We start from the raw sequence: 14937 nt of genomic DNA on the forward strand, positions 1-14937 counted from the left end.
AAGGTAACGGCTTCCAGATTCCGAGAAAACAAGCTCACGAGTGGTCGGTAGTGAAGCACAGCCTTTGGTACAGATGGACAGCGTCTAGGGGTGCTGTCTCAGGAAATCCTTTAGCGGGGAAGCACCATCCAAATCTCGGCTACAAGGAAAGTTGTCAAGCACTGTTTACACCAAGAGGCGAGGCTTATATCGGAACCAGCCCAGGCCCTTGAGAGTCACCTGGTTTCTTCTTCCTGTCATGGCGCCCCAAGGCCTTCTGGGATTTGAAGTTCCATAGGCTAACCTGCGTGAAACTGATGTAACATTCGAATCAGAGGAAGGTGTTGTGTGTGTCCTGTTTATGGTAGCTCCCTTACTTATCTGGCACCCTGAAACCACGATAGAACCCCCTCGCAAGGATTGCCGACTCGGCGGTCGCCCAGGCTTTCCAGTGTGACTAGCGTGGAACTGCTCCACTAAGTTGGGACAGTTGAGGTTCTGCTCAGGCTCCCACATCCTATTCTCAACCCCATAACCCTTCCACTCTACAAGATACTGTACTCGCCCTCTAACCAGTCGCAAATCCAGGAACACCTGCACTTCATACTCAGCCTGGCCATCAATTTCAATAGGGAGGGGCCGGTCAGGTAACCTCATGCTAGAGGGACAGGGTTGGAGTAAGGAGACATGGAATACAGGACGGATATGCCATGATACGGGTAAGGACAACCTCATAGCTACGGGATTTATGACTTCCTCTATCCCATAGGGATCAATGTACTTAGTCTTTAATTTATTTACCCCCTTAAAGTGAATGTTTTTGATAGCCAACCAAACCTTGTCCCCCATCTTGTAATTGGGTTCTGGGTTTCTCTTTCTATCAGCAAAGAGTTTCTGGGTTTACTGAGCTGATAAGAGATGTTTCTTGGCATCAAGTAATACAGCTTTGAGATGAGCATGATGTTCTTGGATGCTTGAAAGATTGGTCTGGACCGGCCATTCAAAGGGAAACATGTTGGGATGATGACCATTCAAACAAAAGAAAGGCGAACACCCTAAAGCTGTGTGTTTTCGGCGTTATTGTCAGCGAATTCCGCTGTCCATAACAAATGATACCAATCGGAAGAGTTTTGAAGTGTGAAGCAACAGAGATATTGCTCCAAGGTTTGGTTCAAGCGTTCTGTCTTTCCATCTGTTTGTGGATGGTAGCTGCTTGAAAGTTTGGCTTCGATGTGTATGGTCTTGCACAAAGCATTCCAGAAACGAGAAGTGAATTGTGATCCTCTGTCAGTGATTAGGATACTTGGGATTCCATGGAGTCTGATTATATTTTGCAAGAATACAAGGGCCAGCTCGGCGGACGTAGGTAACCGTTTGAGAGGTACAAAGTGTCCTATTTTAGATAAATGGTCTAATGCCACCAATATTGTTGTGTACCCTTCGCAAGGTGGCATCTCGATTAAATCCATAGACACTGTATGCCAAGGTCTGGGGGGAATTGGCAAAGGATGCAGGAGGCCTGTAGGTTTTTTGTGGTCGGCCTTCCCTTGAGCACATACAGCACAGTTTATGTAGGTACGTCTCAGTGTCTTTCCTCAACGAAGGCCACCAAAAAGATCTTTTGATACTAGCAGTGGTTTGATATCTTCCCCGGTGTCCTCCCAACGTGGAGTCGTGTGCCCAGGCTAACACCTGGTTCTGTAGGCTACTGTTTGGGACATACAATGCTTGATAATGATACAACAAGTCTTCTTTTTCGTTGCGGCATTCTGGATTTTCTTGAATCCAAGTATTGTGGTCTATGTTTGCTACAGACACTTTGAGATCCTCTATGAAGTATTGTGAAGTAATACATGTGATTGTAATGAAGTAATTGATGTGGTAGGAAAACATGTTTTAGGAAGAATAGACGGAGGTTCAGGTAGTCCAGGTGACAACGAGCATTCAGGATCATCAATGCGGGATAAAGCATCGGCCTTGCCGTTTTGTGGGCGGGGCCTGTATTTAATAACAAAATCATAATCAGAAAAGAAAAGAGTCCATCTTAACTGACGCGGTGTTAGGGCTTTGGCTACTTTTCAGAAACAACAGGTTCCTGTGATTGGTGTATATCTCGATAACATGATGTGCTCCTAGAAGATAATGCCTCCACTCCTCACACGCCCGTTTGATGGCAAGCCACTCTTTGTCAGAAATAGAGTAATTCACTTAGCTGGGAGTGAGTTTTTTTTTTAAATAAGCCACTGGGTGTAGCTGCCCGGTTGTAGGATGGCGTCGAGACAGCACTCCTCCGAGTGCATTTTGTGAGGCGTCTGTCTCCATTATGAACTGGAGTTGCAGATCGGGGTGTCTGAAGATTGGGGCCTGTGTGAATCTTTCCTTGAGTACATAGAAGGATTTTTTAGCTTCTTCTCGCCCACAGGAAAGGAGTGTTTTTTCTTAACAGGCTGGAAATGGGGTGGATGATCTCTTTTTGATTCTGGCCTGTTAGCTTTCCGACGGCTCTTTGGTTCCAATTGAAGCTTGCCCTCGTTGATTGTTACCTTTTTCTGGAAGCTGAGCTCGGGCACGGCATTCACTGATAAAATGACCCCCTTTACCACAATACAGACATAATTTCATTTTTCTCCGTTTTTCTCTTTCCTCTGTGGTAAGAGGCCATCTGATGCGTCCTATTTGCATCAGCTCTGGTCTGTCCATTTGTTTGGAGTGTTCTTCGGACTGAGGCTTAGGTCTAGGGAGGAAAAAAAACACATATCTCCTTTACTTCTGTCTCCTTTTCTTTCCTGTATCCGATGATCCAACTGGACCGTAAGGTCAATCATTTCTTCACAGGTTTGGGGCAACTGTACCACCTGAGATAGAACATCATTTAGTTCTCCCCTTAAACCCTGGTAGAAGGGGGGCGTGGCTACGGAACATGGCCGACAGAACGTGAGCTCCGGCAGCTCCCGGCCAGCCTAGCCCAAAAATCATGTTTAAGTGCTGCTCCTGTGCCCGTTCGGTGGCTAAACTTGTGGGACCAGAGGCCTGACGTCCAGGGGCACACTCCGGTGTCGAGCTTGAGGAGGTCTGACTGCGGGAGCCGGCGAGAGACGCTTGGGCTGCGGGCACCGGCGCCCTGTTCACGGGAGGCCGGGGCTGCGGCCTAACATACGGGCCGCTGCCGGGTGACATCTGGGACCGCCGCTGCTCCCGGGACCACGGCGGATCGAAGTGCACGCGTCCCCGGGCCCGGGAGCTTGTGGTGTTGGAGGCGATTCTTTCCCCCTCTGGGACCCAGATCCTGGTGGGCCCTGTCGTGCGGCGGACGGCACTGGGGCTTGGAGGGGCCGCCGGGGTAATACTGCAGTGACCCAGAGAGTGCGGCGTGGAGCGGGGGCCCCTGCTGCCATCGGGGGCCGCCTGCAGAGCCGGATTCACACTGCACCCTGAGGGACATATGCGGCAGTGAGGCTTGGAGCTGCCGCCGGGGGATCATCGTGTTTGCCTGGAGGGAGCAGGGCAGGGCAGAGGCCCCTACTGCCATCGAGGGGCGCCTGCAGAGCCGGATGCACGTTACCCCCTGAGTGCAGTGGAAGTGCAGGGAGGCACAGTGGGATTGCGCAGCGCGCCTCGTGGCGGTCTAGAACCTAGCGTGGAGTACCTGTGAGCCCTGGGGGAGCCGAAGAAGATCTTGCACGGCGGACCCTGCGAGCTGGGGACTGGAGCTGCGTGGGGGTTCTCCCTGGGCCCCGGAGCCTGTTGCTGCCCTTGCTCTGGACGGTGGTGCAGTGGAGCCGCCCCGGGGGTGCCTTCCCTGAACTGGAGCGGATACTTGGGATCGGGCGAGTGGCACTGAAGGCACGGACTCTGGCCTGTGAATTCCCTCCCAGTTGTGTTTGTGGTGGAACTGCTGGTTTCGATCGGGACTGAGGTAGTAAGTGAACTGTCTACCCGTGGCCCCCACCCCTGCGTGTTGGAGTTTGTGGGTGCTGGTGGCTGTCCATGCCCGGGCACTACTCGCTGCCCGCTCTCAACGTCCTGCTTTGATCATTGAGAACTGTGGGGACCCCATTCACTGGGGGCGCCGGAGGGAGGAGAGTTGGTGATCCCCCCGTGAGGACGCTGCGAGTGGATCTCCTGTGGTTGCACCCTCGCCTCGACAGTGCAGAGCCCGGACTGGGGGTGGATTTTGATATTAACCCCACAGACTCGTTTGGACCTTGTGCGGGGGACCTGAAGGCCTGGAAGCGGCGGCGAGGTCCCCGCAGTGTGAAGGACAACGCTTGTCTGGAAACGTGGTGAGTCCAGCCCAGTGCCCTGCAGGCTCCTGTGGTCCCCCTCTCTGCTCTGCAGGGGTCCCTCGCCGATTTGAGACTTGCTGGGGGGGCGTTGTTGGGAGGAGCACCCTAGGGGGCTTCACTGGGCATCTATGATGAGGAAGGACAGGATGGCCCCTCCTCGTAGCCCAATACCATTACCCAGTACACCACCCCACGTCTCCCTTCGCAACGAATCACCCGCCAGACCGGTCAGTGGGATTAGGGACAGGCGTCCGGTAGCTCTTCCGAGCCCTCCAGGGCGGAACTGCTGAAGGCCATACAGGGATCTCACACCTCCCTTGAACGGCAGATTGAGACAGTGTCCATCGACATTAATCTGCTGAGAGCGGACCTCCGCAAGGTCACCGATAAAGTTACCGAGGCGGAGGGGAACATAGTTCAGCTACAGGAGGAGGTGGCCTCTCTTAAGCAGACGGTGACGCGGCTACGAGACATGGGCCTCCTATATATGTTACTGTACCCCGCCAAACTGAAGGTCCTCTCCCAGGGCAAGGCCCATTTTTTTGAAAGACCAGAGGAAGTGTGGGAGTGGCTTGAAATCAGGTGCGATGCACTCCCCCCTGAGGGAAGGGGTCGCTCTAGGGCTACGTGGGGGACGCGGCCTGCGAGGAAGCGACGCTCAAGACGGCGGCGATCCACTGGCACCTCTGGAGATGCTGTCCTACCTGTGATGTTGAAACTAGTGCTGGCTACCATGCCCTTCTCTGTGTAACAAGTTCGAGCACGACAAGAACAGCAGCACAGGCCCAAGGAGGTTATAGACAGGGATTACAGAACCTGCTTGAGCTACACTTTTGTAAATCATGTCATTAAGCTACAAAGATTACTATCCAGCCTCCAAGAAATTAGTTTAATCTGCTGCTTTCAAGAAACAACACCAGATGTACTGAATGTTGATAACTATTCGTGTTTGGAGCCCTGAAGAAGTCTCAATGTGTGAGACAAAACGCGTCTTGTGTTCTTGGATTTTTTCCAGACCTGTATTTTGAAAATAAAGAACTTTGGATAAGAAATTTTTTTACTGAATTCCGGATTCATTTATCAAAGGACTATTACACGTATTATGGACTTTTGCATTTAATTAATGAAACACTTCTTGGATGGGTGCTGATTCCTTATCTCTCATTGCATTGTGGGTTTTACCCTTGAAGGAACAGACAGGGTTGTGTTCCTTGGATTCACAAGCACCATCACCACGACTCTTAAGCCACAGGTTAAAGCAGGTGCATCTTTTCTTTGCCTCAACCCTTTTTCTTTCTGTAAAACCTCTGGTGATGCTGACCAACGAAGAGTCACGGTGGGGGATGATGATGCCCTCCGCGTGGAATCCGCAGGGGCAGAGGACTTGCTGGCGGCGGATGCGGACAGCCCGTGGGATGATGTGTTGGTACCGAACACACTGCCGCCGCAGCTGGATACCCTACCGCCCACAGTGGACACGATACCGGAGACGATTGCTGATGCGGCCGCTGCAGCAGAGATCGGGCCCTGAGGGACATATCCTTGCACGTTGGCTGGACCTTTGAGCTGAACTCCCTTCTTCCCTTTCCCCCTCTCTTCCTTTTCAGGGTTTTGAGTGTTGTGTTTGGTATGGCCTGATTGTGTGCGGGGGGCTTTGGGTGCAGGGGAGGGTACGCGGGCCGCAAGTCCTTCGAATTTGGAAGTCTGAGGGGCGCGGAGTATATTCGGGGGGCTAGCTGTGCCTGGGGATGCTTGGGGGGGAGAGGGGGGATTTGTTCCTCAGTACTGTTGGGGTGATTGCTATATTTGCAGGGATGGGGTTGCTGTGTACGTCCTGGCACCAGCGGGGGAAGGGCATTTCATCATGTTTAGTTGTTGCAGGAATATTGCTCGTGGGAGGGGGGAAGGGGGGTTGTTGGGGGGGTTTGCTGTGGGGTTTGTTATAGGCATCAGTTGTATTACAGTGCGGGCACGGAATGGGAAGATTACAGGATGTGATGATGGGGCCCTAGTGGGGCCTGGCGACGGGTCATGGGTTATAAGTTTTTAACGTGGAATGTGAGGGGGCTAGGCACGTGCGCTAAACGGCATAGAGTCTTTTCATTCCTTCGTAGACACGCGTCTCCATTGCATGCCTGCAGGAGACTCGCTTAGATGAGGAGGGTGCCCGTAAATTGGGGAGGAAATGGCGAGGCCAATTGTTTCACTCTTCCTTCTCCTCCTATGCTAGGGGGGTACTTATTTGGGTAGCGCCCGGGGTCCCCTTTGCCATTCAATACATGGAGGCGGATACACGGGGCAGATACTTGCTTTTGAGGGTGAAACTGGATGGGAGAGACCTCACACTTTTGAATTCCTATGCTCGTAACGTAGATGACCCTGGATTCTTCCTAACACTTCAGGAGGTGCTGGTACCGAATCTGGAGGCCCCTCTGTTTTTTGGTGGGGGATTTTAACTGCGTCCTGGATCCCATTATGGATCGTCACCCTCCCCGCGCGGGCACGAAGCCGCGCATGAGGAAGCAGCTCAGCGAGGTAATGGGGAATCTGGGGGTGATGGATATATGGCGCCAGTGACACCCGACCTTGAAGCTCTATGCATGTTTCTCCCCCACTCATAACACACATAGCAGGCTGGACAGGATTTTAGTCGCCAACATTGATGCTTCCATCTCGCTGGCGATCACACATCAGGCTCGCTTTCTGTCTGACCACTCCCCTGTGACGTGCACGGTGACGTGGGAGGGGCGGCCCGCCCGCCCTTGAACCTGGCAGATGCTGGGGGATCTTTTGCAGGATCCGATAGCGAGGGGCTCTGTCCAAAATGCTCTCAACAGTTACCTAGAGTTGAACTGGCAGGAGGGGTCCATTGCTCATTCCACCAAGTGGGATGCCCTGAAGGTGGTCATAAGGGGTGAGTGTATGGGCCTCACTTATGGGGTCAGGAAGCAGCTTCTCCGGGAACTGCAGGAGGCTGAGGGTGACTTGTTGCACCAGCAAACATTGCTGGACCCGGATGAGGCAGAGCAGGAGGCGGAACGGGCGGCCCGAGCCTGTGTACATGACATCCTAGATCGGCTTGATAAGTACACTTTAGGCCAATTTAGACAGCGGCTTCATAGGGAGGGTGATAACCCGAGTTGGATGCTGGCCTTGGTTTTGCGGCGGGAATTTCCCCCGGAGAGGATAGTGGTACTCCGGGACGTAGCGGGGCGCATGGTGCACTCTGAAGAGGCTATACTCCGGGTCCTCCAGTCCCATTTGCGAACAGTATATGCGGCCGACCCTGCGGTTTCTGAAAACTCATACCTGCCCTATTTGCAGGATTTAAACTTGCAGTCCCTGTCTAGGTACACAGTGGATGAATTAGATGCAGCATTGACGTTGGGCGAGGTGCAGGTCGCTATGGCAGGTCTCCTGAGAGCCAAGGCTCCGGGGAGTAATGGTTTTCCCCCGGAATTTTATCAAGCATACGCGGATACTCTTGCCCCTAGCCTGTTGCAGGTGTATGTTGAGGCGTTTGAGAGTGGTGTTCTACCGCCTACCATGGACCAGGGAGAGATCTGCATGATTTTAAAACCAGGGGGTGACAAATGTGACCCGGCAGCATATAGACCCATAACTATCATTAATACTGACAAGATTTTGACAAAACTTTTAGCGTCCCGTTTAGCGCCGCACATGGCGCATTTGATACACTCGGATCAATGTGGCTTTATCCTGGGACGTAATTCCGCCATGAACTTGCGGCGGTTGAATCATATTCTGCATGACGCTCGCGATCGGGAGGAACCATTGGTTGTAGAGTCTATCGATATCGCCAAGGCGTTCGATACGGTTGATTGGGGCTATCTCCTGGAGGTCCTCCGAGGGGTGGGCGTGGGCCTCAATTTTTGTCGCTGGGTCCGCCTGTTGTATGTAATGTATGTATACTTGTAATGTATGTATACTTGTAAAGCGCACTGTTACCTCGTTACGTGGTGTCCTGGTGCTGTATACCGCTGGGGAACCCGTCCTGGCTTTCCCTGTGAGAGGGCACCCCCAAGGTGAAGCCAGGCATCCCCGGCGCTGCTAGGGCCGTTGTGGAGATTAAGCAAGCTATTGCCCAGAGTTGCAGAGTGGGACCCATGGTTAGCGTAGGCACCTAGGCGAGAATTATCGAGTCCGCGGACATTGATCCAAGACCCTGCCGCGTCAGGAATTGAACCCTGGTCCCGGGCCGACCTCTGCTTCAGGGTCTGCCACTTCTAACCAGTGAGCCACACTTCTCCACAGCTTCCTGTGCCAGAGTAGGGTTGGGCGCGGGGCATTCTGCGGAATGACGGCTAGGTAGGGTGACGCGGCGGGGGTGTCCCTTCACGCCGCTCCTCTTTGCCCTGGCTATAGAGCCTTTGGCAGTCAAGGTCCACGCGGAGATGGCACGATGGGGTATTCTGGTGGGGGACACGTGTAATTTGGTCTCTTTGTATGCGGATGATGCTCTTTTCTATTTGAGGGTGCCAGATGAATCGTTACCCGTATTGTTGCACCATCTTGACCGCTTTGAGGAGGCCTCGGGTTTGCAGATCAATCGTAACAAGTCTTTGATATTCCCTCTGATGGGTTACGGGGATGGACCGGCGGCGGGCTTCCCAGACCTTGGGCTGCACTGGGAACAGGAGGCTTTTCGGTATCTGGGAATTCAGGTGGGCCCGACGGACTCACAGGTACTGGCTCGAAACATCGGTCGGATACTTACGTCCTTACAGAATTCGGTAACCTTCTGGAATACATTGCCGCTTTCCCTTATGGGACGGCTCGCTGTCGCAAAGATGGTGATGCTTCCCAGGACGCTATATGTCTTCCAGAATTCGCTCTGCCCTATTCCACCGCACATATTTCGTACCCTTAACACCTTGCTAACTTCACTGCTTTGGGCGGGACGACGTAGCCGGGTTGCGCTACACACCCTGATTTGGAGCTGGGAGGAAGGTGCCCTGGAGGCTCCGAGGTTTGATTTATATTATTATGCAGCGCAACTGCTGCCGGTAGCGAGGTGGTTCACGGATGCGGACGGGTGGGAGATGCAGCTTTTGGCTGGGAGTGCCACTGAACGGACATTGCAGGTGGCATTAATGAAGGGGAGAGGAGCGGATGCGACCCTACCATATGTGGTGCGCCACACGGCTGCAATCTGGCAGAGGTGTGTGGAACGAGTACTGCGACGGGCCCCCTTTCATAGAGAGTTGCCGATCTGGATCTTGGTGCCCATTGTGGCAATGGAGGAGCACATGTCAGTTAGGGACTGGAGAGCTGGAGGCTGCGATACCTTGGCTGGCCTCTATCCGGGCGACTCATTTGTCTCCTACGAGGAGGCTGCGGAGGCCTTTGGGTTGGGGGGGACAATTTATACCTTATCGCGCAATCAGAAGGTGGGGAGGGAGTTGTGGCCTCAGTTCCTGGAGACGCCTCAGACTTCTCATACATTGGACATCATTCTCTCCTGTGGTAGGGGCCGTAGGTTGATTTCTTTGCTTTACTCCGCACTGCGTCGGGACACAAAGCCGCCCGTTCCAGCCTGCGTGGAGCGCTTGGGAAACGGATCTTGGGGAGACCCTGGAGGCCGGGCAGCGCAAGCGTATAGCGGGTCTTACACGTAAAGTGTCATGTAATGCACGATTTAAGCTCACACACTGCGCTTCTCACCAGATAGGGAGGACACTTGTCCCAGGTGCGGAGCTGAGAGGGCGGGGTTCTTACACTTGGCCTGGGATTGCGACTTGGTGCGAAGTTTCTGGGCAGAGGTGGTGGGACGTATATCCACCGCTACTGGCCTTGGGATAGACTTGACACCACTCCACTGTCTGCTAGCTCTGGTTCCCTGGCCAAGGAAAAAGAAAATCCCCTATAACTATTTAAGCTTATGTTGGTTCTGGCGCGGCGTAGAGTGGCCATTACCTGGATGGGGCGGAGGGCCCCAGAGATTTCCTCATGGCTGATGGATGTTCGGGAGTGGTCTCTGGCGGAGGAGACTCATATGCAATGCGCGTGTAGGGATGGGAGACTGCAGGAAGACCTGTTGGCATGGAGAGTAATGTGCACTGCTGGTCTGTCCTTGAGTGATTCTGAGGGGACTAGTGCAGAACTGTTCACACCTGAGGGGTCCGGAACTGACGGGGAGGGGGAAGGTAATGGGGACGATTAGATCTGGGTTGTCGTTTGCACTCGGCTGCTACCTCATGTTTACTGTTGCTATGTCCTGATGGTAATGTGTGGTTCTTTTTATAGTCCCAATGTCCGATTTCTGCCCAGTGATATTTGTGTCCCTAATGTACCTTAATGAGGTCGTCGTTCTGTATGCAACAGTCCTTGTATGATGCCGCAATTGGGGGGGAATGTTGTGTTTGTTTGCATAACCAAAAATAAAGTTAAAAAAAAAAAAAGAACCTGACCAATCGCGAACAAACAGCAGCCACCGTAGAAACCAGTGGTGTCATGAAAACAACAAAGGACAGAGTGACAGACGACTGCCGTCGAAACCTGGAAGTACAACTTACATTTTTACACCTTTAACAAAAGGCAAATACTGATGCAAGCATCACACGCCAGAACACTATAAATATATAAATCTTCCCACCTTTACTTCGGGTACTGGACCAGTACTTGTGCTATCCTGGAAATCTTCCTGTCCTGAGGTTTGGGGTGTTAGTTACAACTTGTGGCGCCCCCTGCCTAGAAGGTCTATGTATGCGAAGAATCTCGGTCTAGGGGTCCTCAATTATGCAAATCACAAAACCACTACATTTAGACCCTACATTCTTCTAAGCACCTACTGGCTATTTAGTTGGCTGCCTGTGTCAAATTTATGCAAAAATAAAAACACGTGTCATGGCCATTTAAAAAAAAACACCCTGGTAGAAGAGAGTTGTTAGTTTTTCCTGTGGTCAGTCGGTTTCCCCTATCAGTCGGTTGAACGTCGTGATATATGTGAGTAGATCCTGCGAACCCTGTCCGAGTGTAATCAATTCACGATCCAAAGACATCATATGGGATTTGCAGTCAAACAGTTTCCTCATCTCCAGACAGAAATCGGTGAATCTGTGCAATACAGGATCATTGCGTTCCATCAACGGAATTGACCAGCTAGCGGCGTTTCCTCCCATGTAGGACATCATAAAGGCAGTCTTGGCAGCCTCATCCTGAAAATCTGCAGGCTTGCAAAAGAAATGCAGACGACATTGGTTCAAAAAAGTTTCAAATTTCTTCGGATCTCCGTAGAAACGTTCAGGAGGAGCCAAGAGAATTCCGGTGTTTTGTATAACATGTACTGTAGGAACAGAATCGGTTATAGGTGGGGGCGTAGGAATGGTACCAAAAAAGCCTCCCCCTTGAGCCCGAGGATGCGCGGCCTGAGTTGGAGGGGGTAGAGTGGCTTCCTTTATATATGACCCTTTACCCTGCCGGGTTAGTCCTGCCACCTCCCTACGTAAGGTACCCATTTCTTTCCTAAGTTCTTGGTTTTTCAAGTGTGAGGTTTGTACCTCCTGTTGCAGAGCGGCTAGGCTCTCCAGCACCGAGGTCAATACCACATTGGTGTCCATCGATCGTACTGGGCGTCCAACTTGGGCTTGACAAACTGTCAGGGTTGTCAGCAGCACCAGGTAATATCCACGCCACTAACCTTTCGTAACAGCCAGCAGGAACGATGTCGTGAAGAGTAGCCTCCCTCTTACCCTGAACACTACCCCCACCACAATGCAAGGACCACACTGCGGGAAAAGGAGCACCCAGGGGAAAAGGGAAGGGGATAAAATAATAAATAAGTCCTGTTGCTTCACAGGTCTGGTCTAGGTCGCCTGCCTCCTTCTGGTAACATTGTATGTAATAGAAAGCAAGAGGAAGGTGAGAGACACAACATGCATACATACAAGACAATACCTAATTGTATTATTCTATGTGATATGAATTTTTTATGCTGCTTTTATGGTCTTTTTTACAAATACCGAATAAAGCTATCTTTGACTTGTGTGTGACAAGACACTACTATGCCTAGAAATATGTTACACTCACACTAGTTTCTGCACCTGAGTTTTCATAGCATCTACCACATAAGAACCCAGAGAACTCGGTAGTCACCAGAACTCCAAAACATGGAAGGCAAGATCTCAAACCACCCCTGTATCCTCTTAAAGACTGCAGAGGTAAGATCTGTTGGTGACAAGGTAAGCGGAGAGCCCCAAAGAACACAGGCAGATCCGTTACGCTGCAGAGCAAAGTTGCGGTAACAAAATAATTAACCCGAGAGGAGAGCGCCTTTATGAGCAGTCTCCGACTCTCGGGAAATGCGGCAAACTGCAGGGAAGCGGCTCGAAGGTAATCAATCAATCAATCAATCAATGCATTTATATAGCGCACTACTCACCCGGAGGGCTCAAGGTGCTAGGGGAGGGGGGTCCGCTACTGCTCGAACAGCCAGGTCTTGAGCTGTTTCCTGAAGGCAAGGTGGTCCTGAGTCAGGCGGAGGTGGGTCGGGAGGGAGTTCCAGGTCTTGGCGGCCAGGTAGGCGAAGGACCTTCCTCCTGTGGTGGCTCTTCAGATCCGGGGGACGGCGGCGAGGGCGTGGCTGGTCGATCGAAGCTGGCGTGTGGGAGCGTAGAAGTTGAGGCGGCTGTTGAGGTAGCGGCTTCCAGAGTAGACACCCGAGAGGAGAGCGCCTTTATGCGCAGCCTCCGACTCTCGGGAAATGCGGAAGAATTACCTGTGGCCAACAGCAGGGAAGCGGCTCGAAGGTAACGTTTTCCAGATTCCGAGAAAACAAGCTCACGAGTGGTCGGTAGTGAAGCACAGACTTTGGTACAGATAGACAGCGTCCAGGGGCGCTGTCTCAGGAAATCCTCTAGTGGGGAAGCACCATCCAAATCTCGGCTACAAGGAAAGTTGTCAAGCACTGTTTACACCAAGAGGCGGGGCTTATATCGGAACCGGCCCTGGCGAGTCACCTAGTTTCTTCTTCCTGTCATGGCGCCCCAAGCCCTTCTGGGATTTGAAATTCCATAGGCTAATCTGCGTGAAACTGATGTAACATTCGAATCAGAGGAAGGTGTTGTCTGGTCCTGTTTATGGTAGCTCCCTAACTTATCTGGCAACCTGAATCCGCGACAAGGGCAGAGGTCTCCGAGGGTTGCTCTCGGTGCAACAATATCCTTTCTGGGATTTCCTCAAAGGTTGGATGGTCCCAATATCAACCATTCCTGGAAGATTGGCTTATGGCTATGGTCCTGGCTAACTGGATTCCAAAGTATTTCTACATTGAGAGGGCACACCGAATCCCTGGTCACCCGGCCCCCACCCGGGGCCTCTGCTGCACCTGGTGATAGTGCACTTATTCAACTTCAGGGATGGGGATCTCTTACTACATATGTTCTAAGCAAAAGGCCCCTGGACCTATAACGGAAACAATATCACAGTGTATTTGCCCTACACAGCGGAGGTTCAGAGACATTGCAACACCTTTGGATTGGTCCAGGCACAGTTACGTACATTAGGATTATCATATGCACTCTTTTTTCCCTGCCAAGCATTGAGTTGTGGATGGTGACACAAACCACCTCTTCCCCTCCCAGTGAGAGGCCTGGGATTGGATGCACTCCAAGAGGGTGCAAGATCCGTCAGGGGTGACTGAAGATGGTCAGTTGGGCTGGTCTGATGGGAGGCCAAGATGTTGCGATTCCCGGCCAGACCACAACCACATCCCACTGAGCAACAGGCTGCTAAGGAGCAAGCACAGGTGGTGGCAGTGGTCTCTATTCATAGCACCAATAGATTTCAGATCTGGGGTCCCCCAGGTACGTGACAGCATGAAGGAGAGATCATGATCACACCAGTAGAATCACCTAGCATGGAGATGCTGGATCCAGGCCATTGCTTGGATGGTGAGTGCAGAGGGGCACCACAGTAAGTGCTTGTGATGGGTGGGGAGTGATTTGGAAGTCCCCAGATGTTTCCGTACATTAGGCATGGGACTCTTTGATATACAAGTTCCGATTTTGAGCACCGGGATGAACAGCTTGTGGACTGTTCTTCCAAGGCATCACTCTTGGCCCAGCCCACGAGAGACTTCACAAGGACTCTTTAGCACTAAAGACATGCATTAATCACTTGTGTGTTGCTTGGGACAATGTGGCATGGTTCCTGTTAGAATCCAAGTCAAGGGTGTGGGAGTTGTTTTGTTACAGTTTCTAATTTGTGTTCAGACAGGTCAGGGTGACACTGAAGGAAGGGTGGGGGTGATGATGGGGCTCACTACGAGTCCCTGTTCTTGGTTTCCATTGGGTACATATGGCTACCACATATAATGTACTGACTTGGAACATCAGAGGCATGGTGACACAGAGCATATGCATACCTTAGGCATAGGCACATTCATATTGCATGCCTCCAAGAGATGCAGCTTAGCACTATAGAGCTTGAAAGGTTTTTAGGCACATGAGTGGGCTGATATTCAGGACTGGGTACTCTGCCTATGCCGGGGAGTTCTGGTATGGATTGCGCCAGGGGTGCCCTTTGTACAGCGTAGAGTCGTAGTAGATGCTGATGGCTGTTATGTGCTGCTGGAGGGAGCTCTGGATGGTCAACCCCACTCAATATTATCCCTCTCTGCTCCAAACACACTCCAAGACGCATTCTTCTACAC

The sequence above is a fragment of the Lissotriton vulgaris genome, chromosome 3_1, assembly GCF_964263255.1.
Source record: "Lissotriton vulgaris chromosome 3_1, aLisVul1.2, whole genome shotgun sequence".
In the NCBI taxonomy this organism is placed as follows: domain Eukaryota; kingdom Metazoa; phylum Chordata; class Amphibia; order Caudata; family Salamandridae; genus Lissotriton; species Lissotriton vulgaris.